Source organism: Pinus tabuliformis, chromosome 1_1 (assembly GCF_031772625.1).
Source record: "Pinus tabuliformis cultivar Carrire ecotype Pingquan chromosome 1_1, CPIR1, whole genome shotgun sequence".
NCBI lineage: Eukaryota > Viridiplantae > Streptophyta > Pinopsida > Pinales > Pinaceae > Pinus > Pinus tabuliformis.
Genome location: NC_142297.1, coordinates 291,788,397 through 291,807,557, shown reverse-complemented (window position 1 = coordinate 291,807,557; position 19,161 = coordinate 291,788,397).

Genomic DNA, 19,161 nt, shown 5'->3' with positions numbered 1-19,161 from the left:
AAACTAATTTAATTCAAACTTCTAAACTGACTCTATGCTATTGTAATCTAATAAGAAACAACACATCTAATCTACGCTAACCCGGGGTGTATTTCTTCTATTATGCGATCTAAAAAGATTTCAAACAATAACTGGTAATAAAGATCATTCAACTATCATAAGAATAGAAATCAATTAAGATAAACCACTCTGCATAAAAAGTTAGGCAAAACAGTTGTGAATAGCATATCGCATAATAAGTTATTCATATGTCAAGCACAAATAAATGACTCCACCGTACAAAAGTGCCAAATGGTAACCCACACATTCATACATTAACATATAAACAACTAAAACTGCATATCACTCTAAGAATATAAGCAGAAATTGGTCAAGAGATAAAAGTACCATTTATGACTGATTTCACTCATAAACTTCAAGCAATAACGATTTATCTCTACTTGTTCTAATATCTGCTAAGAGTACAGAAGTGCAAAATCAGTAGCAGACATTAAATGCAAACATTGATAAATCTCGATCCATCCATTCATCAAAAACCCCCTCCGAGGGTGCAAAAGTGCATGTTCTGAGGACAAGTTTTTTGACAAATTTCCAGACCCTTCTCCAAATGCAATGAGAAGGGTTAAAATACTACTTCCTAATTCTAATAATAGTATTATTACAAAATTTAGGATGCGGTTTTCAAATGACCGTCCTTTTTCTAATCTAGTTGAAAGAAAAAACAACATTCTAAATAAGGTTACTTATGAACTTGGTCCTTAAAGTTGCAAGTGTTCAGCATAGGCTTGAGGAGAGTCGGCTGACTGATTTCCGCGCTGAGCTGGGCTGCGAAAACGGCATCTACGAGAGCTGGCGCTACTTTTTCGGTCACGTTTGTGATGCATTTCACCGTCATCCATTAGCTATGCGGCTTGACCAAGTACGTCCAGTAACATTCCCAATTCAACCGGGCTAATGCTTGGATTGCTCTCCCCTTTGCCTACGCTTTCTGCCTCCATTCTGTTTCCAGTTGTAACTTATTTGGTAGGTACCCCGGGGTAGTCTCTACAATTAAATTGGCCCTGTGTAAATTCTCATTTACACAGTCGATAAGAATGCTTGCCTGTGTTGCCGCTGTCTCCACTGCTTGCTCCGCCTGCCTGATTTGATCGTCCCATTTATTAAAGAGTAATTCTTTATGATTTTCGTTTATCCTGGGTGCACCTACTCTTTTCCCTTCATCATCATCCTGCCAAGTCAAATATTTTGTCACCCTTTTGTCACTCTGATCATAGTCACTCCGCAAGTCCACCACTTGATTGGTGATTTTATCGCTCAGCTCGCAATAGTGACTCCACTGTGATATTTTACGTCCCAACTCTTCCTGTTGCTGCAGTAGTTGCTCGTTCAAGCCAATAGATTCTGAAATAAATTCTGTCAGCTTAGGCTCATCTTTATGCATTTCTTGTAAAGTCTGCAATTGTTTTTCTTTCTCGTCGAGACTTCTTTGATAGCCTATCTGCATCTGTTGAAAGTCTTCCTGTAGTTTCTCGAGCTGTTTGGAAGCTTCAATGTTAGCGTTGGCTTGTTGCAACTGTTGTTGTAGCAGCTGTATCTGGTCTTCTTGTTCTTTCAATAGTTGCTGAACTTCCGATGCCTTATCAATAGTTGCAGAAGCATATGCTCCTGCGATCTGAGACAGCTTCGTGAGATTTTCAGTCGGGTTATTATTGGGGTCTTTCCATAAGACGTCCAAATGTTCAGCATCTTGTGACAGTGAATTCTCTATTTTTCTTTTCTTCCTCTGTCTCTTTACAACTGCTTTGTGTTGGGGACTATAGAATACATCCAGTGGGGAAATTTCTTCTATATTAAGTAGAAGCTCAGAAGGTGGAGCGATAGGAACGCGTTCTGCTTCTGCGACACTACTGACTGTGGTCGAAACCACTTCTTGCACTACCTGTGTATTGTTCACGGGTGTTTTCGGGGCTTTCCCTTCAAGATTGATCAATTCATTGAAGGTTTCCCATTCTTTGTCTAGCTCTGTTGTGACGAGTGGCGCTTCGATGACAGGAGGGGGAACATCTCTTGGTGGGGAGGCGATAACTTGCTGTTGAGACATTGCACTTGACTGAGCTGTATCTTTAGTTGTTTCTTCGTTTTTTCCTTGGTCGTATCCAGACTCTTTAGGATGCTCAGGTACTCCTTGCGCGGCGTTGGACTTAGATCTGGAAGTGCTAGAGTTTTCGCTGAGGCTAATGCTCGGAGTCGGTTCTCTAGCAGGCAGTCGCAGCTTCTCTAGAGGAATACTGGCGAGCCTTCTTTCTCTGTATAACAAGAATCTTTGGAGGTCATCTGGAGACAACCTTGACCGAGCTTCCTGCAAAATTTCTTGGAGCGAACTTCTATTCTGAAACAGATCATCAAACAAATCTTTCTTTCCAGAGAACACTCTTATTTTGACGTTCGTTGTGAACTCTTGGGCAACATCATTTGGGTCAAATGGCCTTGCTGGGAATTTAAATAATTGAAGACACGTCACATTCTCCACTTCGCCGAAAGCGTGTCCTACATCGAACAATGAGAAGGCCCCACAAGCTACAGGAAATTGAGGCCATATGGCCTTCTTCTTGTCCTTTAGGTCTTTGGTCAGGCCACCTTCTGAACAGGTTTGATAAGCAATTTCCCGAGCCAAAAGTTTATCAGGGACATATAGGGGTAGGACATGTGGAGGTACAGTGCTTCCAAAAACTCTAATGTAAGTAAACCATTCTTCCCCGAACCATCTCGCGATGGGGATGATGTCAATTTGTGCCTCGGGAGAGCACCTCGGGGGGTCTTTATCATACATTATTCTATATAGGGGCAAAATAAGCCCGTGGCAAATCTGGTAGAAGTGAGGGGCAAACTGGGAATCCCATAATACCTTATGATAAACATGGATGGGAAATGGGTCTTGGGTAGTCCATTTCCAACCCATAGTAGGGAATTTAGACACAAGACAAACAGAATCCATAACATATGCAGACAGATAAAAAGGAGGGTAGACCCTTTGAGACAAGGATCTTTTAGACCGGTAATTGATAACAGCCGTGTATAGATTATCAGAAAGGATTTTGGCCCAATCTATAATGTCGGCGTTTGTGGCAGCATCAATTAATGGTAGCCATTCAGACGAAAACTTGTTGATATCCGGCATCCCAAATAACCTACAGAGCATGGCCGCAGCAAAACAATATGGAGAGGTGAGGGAACCAGTGCTGTACATACCGTTTTTGTCCTTTTTGAGCGGCTCCTCTTTTCTAGACCATTCTTTGGTGGTGTCTGATAGATCTGGGTTCTCCGCCGCGAACTTCTTAACGAATTGTGCGTTATAGGTCGCTTGCGGTTCAGGAAGATGATACATAAGCTTCAAATCTTGCGCAGCAAACGATCCGATGAGCCCGTGTCCTTGAACTTTGAATTGTCTGTTGTTCAAGTCTGCATCATCCAGTATCCACTTGATCATATCCGTATATGGTAGAATTTTGGGTCTTGCCGCTATTCTGTGAAGAAATGAACATGCTAGGTCCTCTAAGGACGCCTCAGAAGAGCGCGGTGCACCCGCGACAGCAGCAACCTTCATTATTCTAGGTTTTTCCTCCTCTAGCAGCCTGTACATGCTTTCCCATGTTGATATCCCTGCATCTCTGTTACAGGCTGTGTCTGTATACAGAGGCGCCATCTCCTTAGTCTTCTCCTTCGCTTCGGAGCTTTGAGCTTTATTTTTCTTTCCCATTTCTCTCTGCATTTGTATCTGAATCGTCTTAGCTCTTTGTTCCTGCAGATTACGAGTGAAATGGAAATGACTGATCCAGAAAGGTGATGGGAGAGTTTTAAATGCAGCAGATGAATCAAATATGCCACCTTACGTGAAGTAAATCTCTACCAAGGCACGCGTCTTTAATCCATTTAATAACTGACAACTAATTCATTTACTATCATTAAAAGCGCATGATTTCGGGTCAGATTATGGTAAGTGGCTTTTCTTTGAATGGCGTGCCCGCAGGATTCGTACTGAAGTGATTTATGATTTGCTTACGTAACCTCGCATATCGCGCGATCGCCAATCGCATCATCGCAAATCATACCATCGCAAATCGCAAGGATGTAGCATCGCAGCGATCGCAACATCGCAGATCGCAGAAGTTTGATGTTTGCCAAATCTTGCCGGCTCATTTCTGCGATATGCGATCTTGCGATCGGCGTTATCGCAGATCGGTGAATCTTTAAGTTTTTCTTTATGGGTATTACTTTGTTGCGATGCGATGTTATTGTTAACACGAGGGTCGTGCGCATACCGATTTTTAAAGAGAAATGAAGGTATTTCCTATCTTTTTGCAACGCGACTTTAAAGATTTTCTCCTCATCATAGACTTAGGTTTAAAATATCCAAGAGGCTTTACCTAAGCATATGATGGTAACCTTATTTTGAAAAAGAAATTCTTGCTTTTCCTAAAAATTAACTAAGGGTCCCCATTCATTTAGTATTTTGGTCGATACTTAAATGAACTAAGGGGGGGGTGTTGCTGGCCACAACAAAATGAAATGAGTGCATTTAGGAAAAACAGAGTTTTTCATTAAAATGGTCTAAACTATGATCTATGAAAGGAAATGCTGAGAAATGTTGTAGGAAAGGAAAGCATGAAAGAGGACTATTGCAAATCAGGAAATGAACATGATAAAGGATATCTAAAGAAAAGCAAAACTGGACTATTAACCTACTAAAGAGCTACAAACACTAGAAGTCCTATGAATGAGGAAAATCTGTGTTTTTGGGGCAGCAAGAGAGTCTTTGCCTCAAATCATGGTCCCAGAGGGAGGAAGAGAGGCCAAGGCACTATTGCTAGCCTTTTGAATCTTTTCTGATCGCTGCTTAACCTGCTACAGAAAGCACAAATGGAAGCAAACTACTAAATCATCAAAAGCAACCTATTCTTAACCATAAAAGAAATACATCTAACAGAAAATTAATCTACAAACTGAAGTAAAGCATACAAATACAAGTAAAGAGAATCTTGGTTGCTTGGATTGGGCCCTAACCCAAGAGCTTCAGCCCTCTGAGGTAACTCAGTGCTAGCTCAAAAAGGATTCCATCTTCATTATCAAAAAATAGCAAGATTACATAAAACTGTCACAAAATAGTAAGCTTGAAATTTGAGCAGAGTTTACATAAGCAATAGGTGGCCCATCATCACCCCCCTACTAAAGGTGTTTCTCATCCTCTGAGCAACTTAGTCAATCTCCTCATATTTTATGGCCCTGGTGGCCTCCCTAGCATCCCAGGCTTCTAATGTGGTCTGCTCATGTTGGTCATAAAACCATGCCTTTCTGTCTATGTCCTTCCACTGCTCCTCCTCTTCTTCTTCTCTTCTGCCTTCTAGCATGCCTAATAGAAGTGGAGGACTCAGTTTGAGGCCAATCTAGTTGACCTTCAGCCTTTGCATGGAGCGCTTGTACATTGGCACTCTTTTCAATGCCTCCCTCAGCCTCATGGGAGAATGGTATTCTCTGATCTGCAAGTTGTGGGGTAGGGTGTTCCATCTTCTCATGCATGCATGCACACAATCATCCCCAAGTAGCCTAAGCATATCTTCAAAGTGTGAAATTTCTTGTGCTTAATTGGCTAGATATCTAGGGGAAATTTGAGGGTCATTGGCAAGCAGGTTGTGTGTGTTGATGAGTGCCATAGGATCTGATGGCTCAGCTCTTATCATTAATGGCTCATTCTGCTCTTTTATCATCAATCTTTTCATTTCTGTTGCCCTCAATTCTTCATGGTTCATCCATGAGGCCATGTCCATTAATTACAAGTCCCCTAGCTTGGTATTGGGGTCCCACACATTCATGTCTATGAGGGCCATGTTGTGTAGGTAGAACTCTACCATCTTCACTTTATCCTCTGAGGTGATTTGGTCACACAAATCCATGAACTGCCTGTAGTCTTGGAAAGGCATTATGCCTTTTTGTGCCAAAGTCTTTATTTGGAATTGAAGCCATTGGTCCTTCAGATAGAGGCCATAAGATTTGGCTGGTGTTTTGCATTGTAATGCTTCCATGGATAAGTTGGCCATGTATGCCAGCTGAGTCTCTTTCTCTTGCATCTGCCTCCTTAATAGTTCATTCTCATTTTCAAGGTGGCTTCTTGTAATGGCCTCTCTGTCTCTGAGAGAACTCAATTCTCTGCCCATTTCCCTGAGTTTGTTTTCCATATGGCCAACATCCTCAACTCCTTTGGATTTGGCTATCTGCATCCACCTATGTGTTCTCACTCTTTCTTTCTCCAATTCGAAAAACAATGGAATTGCAAATTTCTATGGGATTATCCTGCCTCCCTCAAGTAGATTGTAATAGGAGGCAAGACTAGGTTGGGGGTCAGGTTCTTGTAGCTCTTGTGCTTCCCCCTTCACCTCTGGTTGTTCCCCTATCTTTTTCTCAAGCTTTTGGGTCTCCTGTAGTTTGGACAGTGTCTCCTGTAGGACTGTCTGAGCCTCCTGTAGGTTTGGTTTTGGGTCTTGTAGTACTGCCTTTCCCTTCCATGTAGAAGATCTTGGAGTCCCCCTTTCATAGGTTATGGGTGTCTTGGAAGGAGATTCTTTCACCTTGGCAGATGGTGAATCTTCAATGGTAATGGGAACTTTTGAAGAGGGCTGAGGTTTTCCTGTTTTAATTCTTGTGCTTTTCCTTGCCCTGAAATACATGGAGGTCTTTCTTTTCCTCTTCTGCTTTGGCTTGACTGGTGTACTGAGGGTAGTGAGGGTAGCTACTGCTTCTCTTTCCAAAGTCTCAGGGGACTCTTCTCCTTGCTCTGCCTTCTCTGCCTCCTTTTCTCCCTCTTCTGTCTCTTTTTCTGTCTCTTCGACTTTTCCCCCTCTGTTTCTTTTCCTTCCTCCTTCCTTTCTTGCTCTGCTGTGTCACCACTGGCTTCATCTTCTCCTCCTTTCAATTCTTCCTCCTCACTGCCAGTAGGACTGACATCATAGGTTACTGCCTTTATTTCATCCTCAGCTGTCATATTTCTGAAAACTTCCCATGCTATAGGGAGTGTAAAGGTATGGAGGGCTTACTCTACTAGGATTTTGATTAAGCCATTGTGAGCTAACTACCCTGAATTTCTTGCTTGTACCTTGGTGTTGGAGTCAATGAAGGACTGAAGGAGAAAGTAAGGGATACTGAGCTTTTGAGGTGCTGGGGTATCCATGCCATATCTCAAGTCATGTAGGATTCTAAAATGATATCCATAGACAATGTTGTGCCTCCCTTGACAATAAATGTATTTGATGACTTGGTAGCTAACCTCATCCCAAGGGTATGGTATACTAGCCCTTCTAATTCCATTTTTCTCTTCGATAAGGGTCTCATTATTTTGGAAAATTTTCTTCTTGGCAGTCTGGCCAATTGGTTTCTCATCTTTACTCCAAGGCAGCCCAAGAGGGAGGGCAGTGACCCTACTGATGAATTCAGGGGTTATTTCGATGGAGAGGCCTCTAATGGTTACAGTGGCATGTGTTCTTGTGTGAGGGACCAGAGAGAGATCAAATTCTTGGGCAATTTCATCATCAGACCCTCTAAATTTCTCAAAGAAATTCATCCAGTTTACCCTTGTGAATGTGTCCACCACTTGAGGATATGCATGGAGCCTAGTGGAGTTAATGGGATCCTTTCTCATAAATTCTCCTGTCATACTATCTATACTATTTTGGAAAACCAAATATGGAGGTGGAGACAAAGAATTTTGAGAAAAACAGAGAAACAGAGGAGACTGTGTTTTTTTAAATAAACAAAAAAAAATTATGTATTTTCTGCCCTCCTAAAGACTTATTTCATCCTCAAATTGAGATCACTTCTTTCATGTATTGATATTCAACAGGGGGCATGCATGAACCCTACCTCTCTAGACTGAAATTCGTGCCAAAAATCATGGTTTTTCCCTTCAAAATGACTCACTGCCCCTCCTGTAGAAGCCCGTTGTCCCTCTTGTAGATTTCATGTAGGTGCTCCTGTAGATTTCCTGTAGGTGCTCTTGTAGAAAACGCTGAGAGAAATGATAGGGAGGAAATCGATGGAGAATGGTGGTTACTCAGCTGTGGGGGCACAAGAAGATTGGTGTGGCTGAGTTACAAGGAAAAAATGAATAAAAGGTGGTGAGAATGCACGGGGAGTGCTCATTTCTTTTTATGGCTATTGTCGATTATGAGTGTTGAGCTGGCAAGGTGTACGTTGGCCATATTCAGACCATTGGTCCCCACCTGCTTGGTCATCATGGCCTCTCCTCGTAATCATCCCTCATTATTGCATCGGATTTCACACTTCCTCCCACTACCTATCCTTGGCATCTTGTGCTTGAGTTGACTATGCGCACATGTGGGTGACATCTTGGATAAGTGGAGTCAACTAAATGAAGGTGGCCAAGTTAACTGGCCACCTTTCCCTCATTCAATCTCAACCATCTCGTTGCCTTTCGTATGACTCCTAATTACACAAATGAAAATAGAGGAGTGATTTAGTTACTTACCTGTGATCCGAGTGTATTTGTTGTGAGGTGTTGTGGCTTTCTCTGTTGCATGCCTACACTTTCCTTCATGCATGTTGTCTCTACTAGCTAATGTGTGGTTGTGTACTTTTGCAGGTTCTTCTTTTGCTGGAGTTGAGCTGCATGTGCCTTTTCAACCTGCAGATGTGCACTCTTTTGCTTTTGGTGCTAGACTTCTATGGGATCAGTTGCTACAGGAATTCCTACAGGAGCTCCTATAGCTGCTTCTCCCCTAGAAACTTTAGCTTTTCCCTGTGCTTGGAGCTCGAGAATAATGCCAGAGGTGTCATGAATGATGGAGGGATGGTAGGTAAGCTTCAGGTAAGGTTATTGGTGCCTTTTCCTCTTTTTATTTTTGTTTTTTTTCAAAACCTAAAAACTGTTTTTCTGTGTTTTTTTCTTGGACAGGAAGAAAAAAAAATGATGCTTGGGGTGTGATGCAGGCTTGGAAATGATGGCAAGGAGGTTTGAAGATGGTAGGAGGGATTATAGGTTCCTCATGAAGCTTTTTTGTCCCTCAAACTGCCTTCTGTCGACACTTTTGGCTCTCTGTAATTCCTACAAGAGCCTCCTGTAGAAAACACAGTTTTGGAAGAAAAAGGTACAGTGGGGTGAAAGAGATGCCAAAAATGATGGAGGAAGGTGTGGAGAAGATGAGATGGATGCTGGTGTGAATATCAAGGTCCCCTTAAAACCTTCTTCTGCTCCCTGTAGTCCTCCTGCAAACCTGCAATGCAATAAAAATTCATTTTTTTCTTTTCCTTTTTTTTTTGAAAACAACTAGGGCGCCTCAGAGAGGTTTTCACCTTAATTGCCTGCCTTGGGCACCTCCAAGGGAGGTTTTCACCCAGGGATCTTATTCTTTTTTCCCTTTTTTTTTTGACATCACTGGGCCGCCTCAGAAGAGGTTTTCAACCCAATGATGGGACTCAAGCGCCTCATGGAGGTTTTCACTTGAGTCCTTATTTTTTATTTTCCTTTTCTTCAGTGAGTGGGTGAAGTGGAAGCTAAGACATGCTCCACTACCATCACTGTTTTATTCAAATCTTCAATAAACTCTCGCTTGGAGAGGGGTTTCTTGTAAACTTTCAACCGATGTCCATTGACAAGCATGGGGATGGCTTCATCATCAATGGTTCTGATCAGAACTGAACCATTGTCATTGCATTTCTCCACAGTGTAGGGTCCCAGCCATCTTGTCCTTAGCTTGCCTTTGAAATCTCTATACCTTGAATCATAAAGTAGTGCTTCTTCTGAGATCTATAGAAGTTGGCTTGAGCTCCTAGTGATCTTGCGCCAGCTGACCAAGTGACAACCTACAGTGAGAACTAGTACTTGTGCATATAGCACCGATGCTTCCAAGTTTGTTACGAACTACTGGGTTGATAAAAGTAAAGTTGGCAGCCCAGGAGTTACAGCATTCTTGCTACAATATTGGCGCTCACCAATACCACTTTCATAAAAGGACCATTTAGGGAAGCTAGTTGATTGGGAGTCAAATTAGGATCAATAAAATGAAATTTGATCGATAGCCAAAATCCGTTCATCATGTAGGAAGCACATCACTCAAAAGAGTGTGGATACAACAACATTAATAGCATAAACATAGTCTCGCCCTAGGAACAAATTGAATTCCAAATGATCTTTGACAACCATACCATCAATACATACAATTTTTCCTCCCAAGGTAATAGGAAACTGAGGAAGGGTCGCTAAGGGTTGATTGGTTCTTCTATTAAAAGCTAACAGATTCGGAGCGGTAGACACAAGCTATGGGGAACCTAAAGCTTGCCAAGCAGAGGAGGATAGAATACTAACATAAGCTCCCTCATCTATAATAGTGTGATGGATGTCCTTATTATAAGACTTTACCATGATCTTAAAAGGCATGTAAGAAAGGAGACGAGTTTCTTTCAATCGACTCCATTCAAAAGCAGTGAATCGTTTCCTTGGAGGGGGTTTCATAGGGACAAGAGAAATGCCCCCTTGTCTCATAGAATCAAAAGAAACAAGAAGAAACTGAGCGGTATAATCCTTAATCTCTACAGGAAAGGTACTATCAAATAAAGGTGGAATCGAGTCAGCCATTTTCTCAACCAATGATTGGTCGAGAACGAACTCATGGGATTCACATTCAGAGAGAGTGGGATTGACTAGAGATGGATTCTAATCAATTACTTCATCAACTAGTGGAGGATTGGGAGAAAGATTTCGATAACCAGCCGGAAGACGAGGCTGAGAAGTTGTAACATTTTCCAACACTTTTGACTCTTCATCCATATAAGGACAAAGGTGAATGGGATGATTCCCTTCACATAACTTACAAGGAAATCTTACTATACCATTTTTCCCATGGACCTTACTATCACTAGTTCACAGTTTGTCACTAGCATGATCTCCAGAAGCTGACGATAAAGGTCGATGTGAACTTGTGGACCACACTTATAATATCTTGGGAATACTAGGACGATCTCTAAGAAGGTGGTCACCTTTACATATCATGCAAGGGAATTTAACTTTACGAGGCTAATTGGAAGGTTTTTCCATACTAGATGCATCTGTAGCAATGGTTGCTTTGTTGCCCCCCTTCTTATTTTTCTTCTTCTTCATCATCATTTTCTTCTTCTTCTTAGCTCCCTGGTTATGAGAATTAATACTTTCACCAGGCGAAGAGGAAGAAATGGATGAAGAAACTATAGGTGAAGAAGGAAAAGGGTCAACCTTATGATCAACATGAGGTTGATGTTGTTCAGGTGGAGGAGAAATCAGTTGAGAAGTAGTTTGGACATTCAAAACCATAGGGGTCAAAAATAACCAAACTAATATAAATCTGGGTAGGGACAACGTTTCCATATAAGAAGCACCAATATTTCCAAAATAAGGAAAACGACAAGGATTCTCAACGTAAGATATACTAAGGAGTATTTCTATAGGAAGGATGTTGTTCTGCGGTCAATTAATTGATTTTAGAAATTAAAGACTCAAACAAAACCAAAGAGGGGTAACTACGAAAAAGGGTTACCAAGCGACTATGAATTGTAATCTACACCTTTGAAAACCAAGGACTTAACGTACAACAACCATACCCCCGAATTTTGTGTTCGGTGTATCACGGTATATAAGGTGGCAGACTCGGTTACCTATGGATGGATAGAAACCTATAGGGGAATCCTAAAATATACTTGATGACATGTGGCAGTGTAATCTGTAGTAGTGTTGTCTAATGCGTAACCATTTGATGAGAGAGTTTGCACATACTTTTTGTTGGGTGTGGTTTTTTACCTATTTTCTGCACATTCTTTCCCCTGTTTTGACGTTTCTCTCCTCCAGGCCTATGACTTTATATGACCAAATTCCCTATTTTCTTACCATTTTAACCTATTCTACTATCATGTTACTTTGTTGTATTTTACTGAATAATACAAGCCTTTATTCCTTTTTGTGGCTAACTGGGAGAGCATTGAAGAAATATTTTGGCAAGTTCTTCTTTTCAGGTGCTCGCTCGCGAGAACGAAGATATGAAGCAGACATGCAGCAAGGATTAATTGTAGGAAAGGGTAGAACGCTTCGCTATTACACCCTGAGTGTTGTTACAGCGTGCTGCTACACATTAGATGTTGTTACAGGTTATTGTTACACATTGGATGTTGTTACAGGTTGTTGTTACACATTGGATGTTGTTACAGAATGATGTTACACCTTGCACCGATCTGCCATTACACCAACAGTGTTGTTGACAACTGTGTCACATCATCCCGAACCACCATTCACTCTATGTTGTTTCGTCGAAGCTGGGAAATGTGGGTGCTGTTAGAGTCGGTCTTGAAGCCCTCCATCAGTGATCAAATCTCTTTGCATTTGCATAGGTAGGTGTCTCATCAGTGTCATGTTTTGCATTCCATTAGGCATGCCATAACCCTGATGGAGGAGCTGGTGTCTTTGTACCCCTCTTGGCATTGCTGGATCAGGTCATTTCAGTCATTAAGCTCTTTCAAGCTTGTCTTGTTTTGTCTTGAGGTCAAATTCCTAGGTCTAGGGTTTTGGTCAAGTTTGCTTACAAGGTCATGTCTCTGAAAGTCAATAAGTGCTCAGCAAGCCAGAGGGTGGATTGTAAAGATGTTTCTTCGATATTTTTATCTTGTACAGTTCATTTTCACCTTGGATTTAAAAACTCTGTTTTTAAAGCCAAGGTCATTTTAAAATTTTTGTAAAAAGTGATGGAATTTCAAAACACTTCAAAAGGGCAGCAGTAACCCTGGTCCCTTTGCCAAGATCCCTCAGATGATCTCCCTGCAAAAAGAATCAAGCAAAAGCACTAAAAGAGTCAATTTCAGGACAAAGGAAGCCAAAAAGTCAGTTTTTAAAAAAGTGTCAAAGAGAAACATTAGAAAGTGGGTTTTAGCATGAAATTTTTTCAAATGGAGTTTATAAACACTCAATCTCCCTCCTTTTACTCTCATTGTGCATCCAAGGCATTGGCAAGTGAGAGTGAGCAAGTATCCAAGAGCTTTGGGCAAAGTCTGGTCGAATTCGGGCTCAAGACAGGCGCGCGACCCGTCAGGCCAGGCGCGCGACCCGTCAGGTGCGCGCGACCCGTCAGCGCCATTCCAGCAGTGTATTTTGTAACGGGCGCGACCCGTCAAGCGCGCGCGACCCGTTGGGCGTGGCGCGCGACCCGTCAAGCGCACGCGACCCGTTGGGCGCGGCGCGCGACCCGTCAAGCGCGCGCGACCCGTTGGGCGTGGCGCGCGACCCGTCAAGGTTTCCCCTGCAAACTCAAACCAAAATCGCTCAAACTCCCTCCAAATCTTCAAGATTGTTTGAGGTAGGCCCTCTACACTTCAATTTGGTTGTTGGTTATGATTGAAGGCCCTCATGCTTGTGTTTAAGAGTTAAATTGTGCAAGTGGAAGAAGCTTCATATGACTGCAATATTAATGGTTAAAATGTGCTAGGGTTTGTGTTGTTTCAAGGTTTTTTCCCTTTGTAATTGTTTCCCTCCTTCCCCTTTCCACTCACATGTGTATTCATATCTATTTTCCCATACTATTTCATAAATAAAATGCAAACCCTCCCCTCTCCCTAATCACTAAAAATGCAAATCCTACCCCTTTCCCAAAGCATCAAAAAATTCAAACCCTAATCTTGCTACACCATATGCATATGTAAACATAAGAAATTGTTGGTGAATATGTAAAGAGTTTTGTAAATATGTTTCCCTATCTTCCCCTGTTAATGCATGTATTCATATTCCCATATGTTCCCTTTCTATACATGTATTCCCATATGCAGTGATTTTTGCAAATGATTTCCCAATATTCCTGATTATAAACATGTATTCCTATATGCAATAATTGTTTGCAATGTTTTCCTTAAATTCCCTGTTATATTCATATATTCCCAATTCCTTGTAAAAAGGTCCCTCCCCTAACATTTCCCTCATGTCATTGTCCCCTTGAAACAGCATAGAATTCAGCACTTTTAAAGGCAGAAACAGCAGTACATTTTGTCCACTCTGCTCCTCAAACATGTCAGAAACCGAAACATATGAGCAGAGTGATGACCATTCATCATCTCCAGAGATTGAGGTACAGAGGAGGCCACATAAGGGTGGAAAGGGTGGACATCACAGGCGAGAGGAGCCCACATCTTTAGCAGAATTACAGGCCTGTCCTATGGCAGTCTCTTGCTTTCAGTATATGTCATGTTATGAGTTTTGTGAGAGGATCTCTCGTATTCAGCACCACAGAGAGTTGGCTCGCCTGTTTGTTTTACACTTGCATGATAGACATGTCAACCTTGCCGGGGTAGATTTCACTTTGACACCTGAGGTGATTGCACAGGCCACAGGGATACCTAATGTTGGAGAGGTATGGAATAAACGCAAGGTGTTGGACAGTGTTCATTTTGAGCCTTTTGTTAGACCAGCACTCATGAGACACTTGACAGGAGTGTTTCCCTTCAGATTTCTCAGGAGTGAGTATGCTCCCATCATGAGGCTCATCATGCATTATTTTACTTGTGAGGGCAGATTTTCACAAGTATATTCATACCATATTCGCCTCTTGATGCACTTCACCCGAGTGAGGATGATGAACATCCCTGTTTTCTTTTACCAGAACATTGAGAAGATGGTGTCCATGATGCAGAGGAAGAGCCCAGCACAGTAGTAAAGGAGACTTTATCATTATGGTTTGATTCAGCTAGTGGTATTGCATCAGTTGGCTCAGCAGGGCATCTCTTGGGAGGAGTTCATCTCTCGAGAGTTTTTCACAGCACCACCTTCACCACATCATGGGGTTGTTCACGAGGAGGGAGGACCATCACAACAGCATGACATCCTCGCCACTAGTCATGTTAGCTCCTCACCTTTGGTTACTTATCAGAAAGGCCCGAGGGCCTTATTTGCAGCAGCTAGGCGAGTACTATCTCCACAGTAGGTGGAAGGGGTCTCGCCTTCATCATCGGCTCAGCGAGTGTTATCTCCACATCAGGTGGAATGGGCCTCGCTTTCTTCACCAGCACAGGTACCAGAGAGGGGCAAACAGCCCATGATTGATGAGGGTCCATCAGGAGTTCCCGATATGGAGTTTGTTGATCTTGAGGCCAGTTCTCCTAGCCAAGAGGCAAAGGAGATCATTCAGCATCTCAGAGCTGAAAATGATGCCTTGCATAGGAGATTAGAGGGGGCACAATGGACCATCACCTTCCTTGAGCAGCGCAACAAACAGTTGGAAGATGAGCAGGCACTTGATGAGTTGTGGAGGATTCGTAGTGACCGAGTCTTGAACCGAAGAAGACCCGGTGATCCATTGCCCGCTGACCGAGAGTCCATGCTCATCCAGGAGAATGCACACTTAGAGAGGCTGTTGGCTAAGGCCAACCAAGAGAAGAAATTGCTGAGGAACATGAAGAACCATTACTGGGCAAGAATGCATGTGTGCAAGGCAAAGATGAAGATGTTTCAAAGGCGGTTGTCCGAGGCCCTAAAACGGAAAAAGAAGACCAATCCACTCCGTATCTTGGCTGAGGCTTCCCTCAAAGATCAAGGCACTAATTAGCCCAGCCACAGCACAAATCCCAAAAAAAATTGAGAATTTTGGGTGAATTTTGGCATTTTTTGGCAATTTGCAGGTTTTTCCCATTAACGGGTCTCACCCCCCGCGCGACCCTTCATCATGGCAACTCAGTTTGGAAAAAACTCAGCATTTCCAGATTTTTCATGCAAAGTTACACATGCCTATGAATGGACTTGAGTTTTTATGAAGTTTTGGGCCTCCAAAAGGTCAAAAAACTAGCAAAAAATGACTTTCTGCCCCTTTTTTGAATTGCAGAAAGCAGTCTTGGGAGAATTGATTTTTGACAGGGCAAATGAACTCCAAATTCAAAAATTCCAGTTGGGTTGGAAAGTAGACTCACAGACCTTTCCAACAAGCCCACTTTTTCTCAATTTGGACACCTGTAAGTGCCTCAAACATGGCTCCAAAGGCGCGCGACCCGTCAGGCAGGGGCGCGCGACCCGTCAGGCAGGGGCGCGCGACCCGTCAGGCAGATTTTGCCAGATTGCACTGTACAGCCCAGAAAACGCAGATTTGACTCAGTTTGACTTTTTGGGGTGAATTTTGATTCTCTTTGATGTAATTATTGTACTTGTAAGGCACTTTTACTCTCATGTATCACTTCTAGAAGATTCATTCATGTAAAGGGTAAATATTAAATGAATGAATTGGTTTCCTAGCTTATAGAGGCAAGTTGTTTTGACTGCCTAGTTTGTAGTGCTTAGTTTAGAAGTGGTTGAAACAGCTCCTAGGATAGTGAGCTCGACCCATGGAGGCAGGGAAAGAGGTTAGATCATCTATATTATGTACTTTCTTGTTCATTTTCATGGTTGGACTCTTGAGGGAGAAGCTATCATTGTATTATTTCACTTGTATCTCTGCAATTTTTGGCTAAGGAAGACCAGGGTTTTGCAGTCCTCTTTGGGATTCTTGTGGACTCATGTGTTGATGGTGTGTTTCTCAATGTACTTGTAAGTGTGTTATGTGACTCATTTCCTCTCTTTTACTTCTGCATATTAAACAAATGAAGTGTTAAAGTATGAATTCATGCCTGCCATGCTCTGCTTTTAAGTTTGTTTAATTTCTATGTTTTCTACTGTCTAAAGAGAATTCAAAGTCATTGTTTGCTCTCTTTAGCTCCTCATCTTTCATTCCTGATCATCCACCTCAATCAAAGGCATCAATACTGTCTCCTACCTCGCCCCAAGGAACCCCCTGCAGAAACTGTGTCCAATCCCCGCACCCAAAATTGCCCTCTCCTCAATTTTGCCACCAAAAACCCAAAAAAACTCCAAATCAACCCTTTTGATCAGTTTACTAGCCTAATATCAGTGTTACCTTGTTGGTCATCTCATCCATTGAAGATATTACCGAGATAGACCGGAGAGAGCCTTCTCCTGCCCCGTAGGGCTAGCTACGAGGCTAAATGGTTTGATGTTGCCTTGAGGTTTACCTTTCTCAGCCTGAGGTGAAATTTCAAGCGCTAACAGGTGCTATTCCACATAACAGCTGTCGGCAGTAGGGATTGTTTATTTTTTAAGCAACGAGACTCAAGTAGTTGCAATCATAACTTATGTATATTTTTATTTAGAAATATGTTGTAACTACTTTTATTTTTTATGAGCATGAGAATCATGAGATTCTCATGACTGATTTGTTTCTAATTTCGGGTTGTAATAACTATAAAAGACTTGATTTTTCATGTACAAGGACACAGCATATAGAAGATTATTGTTACTCTGCTTCTGTAATTCTGAATTTATTTTAATATCAATCAGCACGGTGATGTTGTTACTGTTCTTCAACTGATTCATTAATCACTTTTGTGTTCTTCCTGCGCCCTGCTGAGGAGGAAGGGCCCTCCTCTTTGGCAGGGATTGCAGTGATATAGGTAGTGTACATTCTAGTTTAGTTAATTGATTTATGGTTTCTCATTGTTGTTGTACAAATCGTGGATTACATTCGTTGTTGTTTCTATTTATATTATGTTGTTACATTGAGTTAATCAACAGAATGGTAGTAACCAGCTAGAGTAGATGTTAGTTCCTGTGTGGCGTGCCTTTACTTTGATAGCTACGAGTTGTGATTTAATTCTATAGAGTGTTTTTATGTCTACACGCATGGTTTGATTCAGCAATTTATATCAGTGACATCTTTTACAGTTTTTTGCATTTTCTTATTCTTGGCTGGAGTGTATCGGCACAAACAGTGTGAACTCCATTGAAATAGAAATACCTAACCTGGGTTGAAAATTAATGTTGCAGTCTGAGTCAATTAAGATTCATCAAAACAGCACTACATTTTGGCGTCATTTCCGGGGATGGAAAGTTGACGATACAATTAGCCAAGTTGTTTGTTTGATATAAAGTGTTCCTAGTCCATATTTATTAGGCAGCAAGACAAGAGGTAAGAACCTACGCATCGCTTTAACATACCCAGGTGGGATCACCATTGTGATTACTAGGACACTTATGACATTTTGATGTTTTGTTAATGTCTTCAGCGCTTCATTCGCTGGGTGGTAAGAAGAGAGGTAAGAACCTACGAATCGCTCTAACATACCTGGGTGGGCTCAACACTGTCGAAGATTGAGGCACTTAGAGTGTCATTTAATACACATAGGGTCCATGTGTGCACTTGTAGGACTTACAGAGACACTGAAATCACCCCCACTCTAATAAGTCACAAGAACGACAGGTCGTAAAAAGGAAACGAAGGGTGAATATTTGGGAAAGAAGACATTTATCCAGGAATTAATCTCCAAGGTGGAAAAAGAACAATCCAGCTCTCAAAGGAATGTAAGGAAAACAAGTCCACAGAAAGTTGTTACTCCCATAGCGAAAGCAGAAACCTCTAATCCCTCCATCTCGGGACCGTATCATTCTAAAGCTAGCACTCATACCCCCAAGATCAAGAACTCGATTCATGAGCAAGAAAGGGAAGCTAGTAGTCAGAATTTGAGGACTGAGGGGGAACATCGGACACCTAAGACAGAAAAGCACCTATTGGTTTATCAATATCTGAATACAAGTAGTGCGATGAAACAACCAACCCCAGGGGTATCTGAGGCATTAACCACATCTACAGGGCAATCACAAACGCATCCCAAAAAACATCTACTACAGCAAGGGTTAGAAGAATTAATCATGGGGGACAACAATGATAACAGTGCTAAAACATACACCACTACCACCACCTTTGAGTTTCCAATCAGGAATATCAGAGGTGAAGCTCCTATGAAAAATATTCCTCTATCATCCTTACCATCCTTTCAGGGGATGACTGTGGAAGATCCAGACACATTTTTCTTTGAGTTTGATGTCTTATGTAGAAATTATGATTATACAATAGAAGCTCAGAAGTTAAAGCTATTTCATGCTACCTTAAAAGGGGCAGCCTTGAGATGGTTCATGGGATTAGGCCCCGCATCTATTTCAACATGGAATGCTATGAAGGAGACGTTCTTTTCAAAATACCAGGACTATTGCAGGACCAGGGACTTAAGGGAAGATATATTTAGAATGGCATATAAGGAGGATGAAAGCCTGGAAGA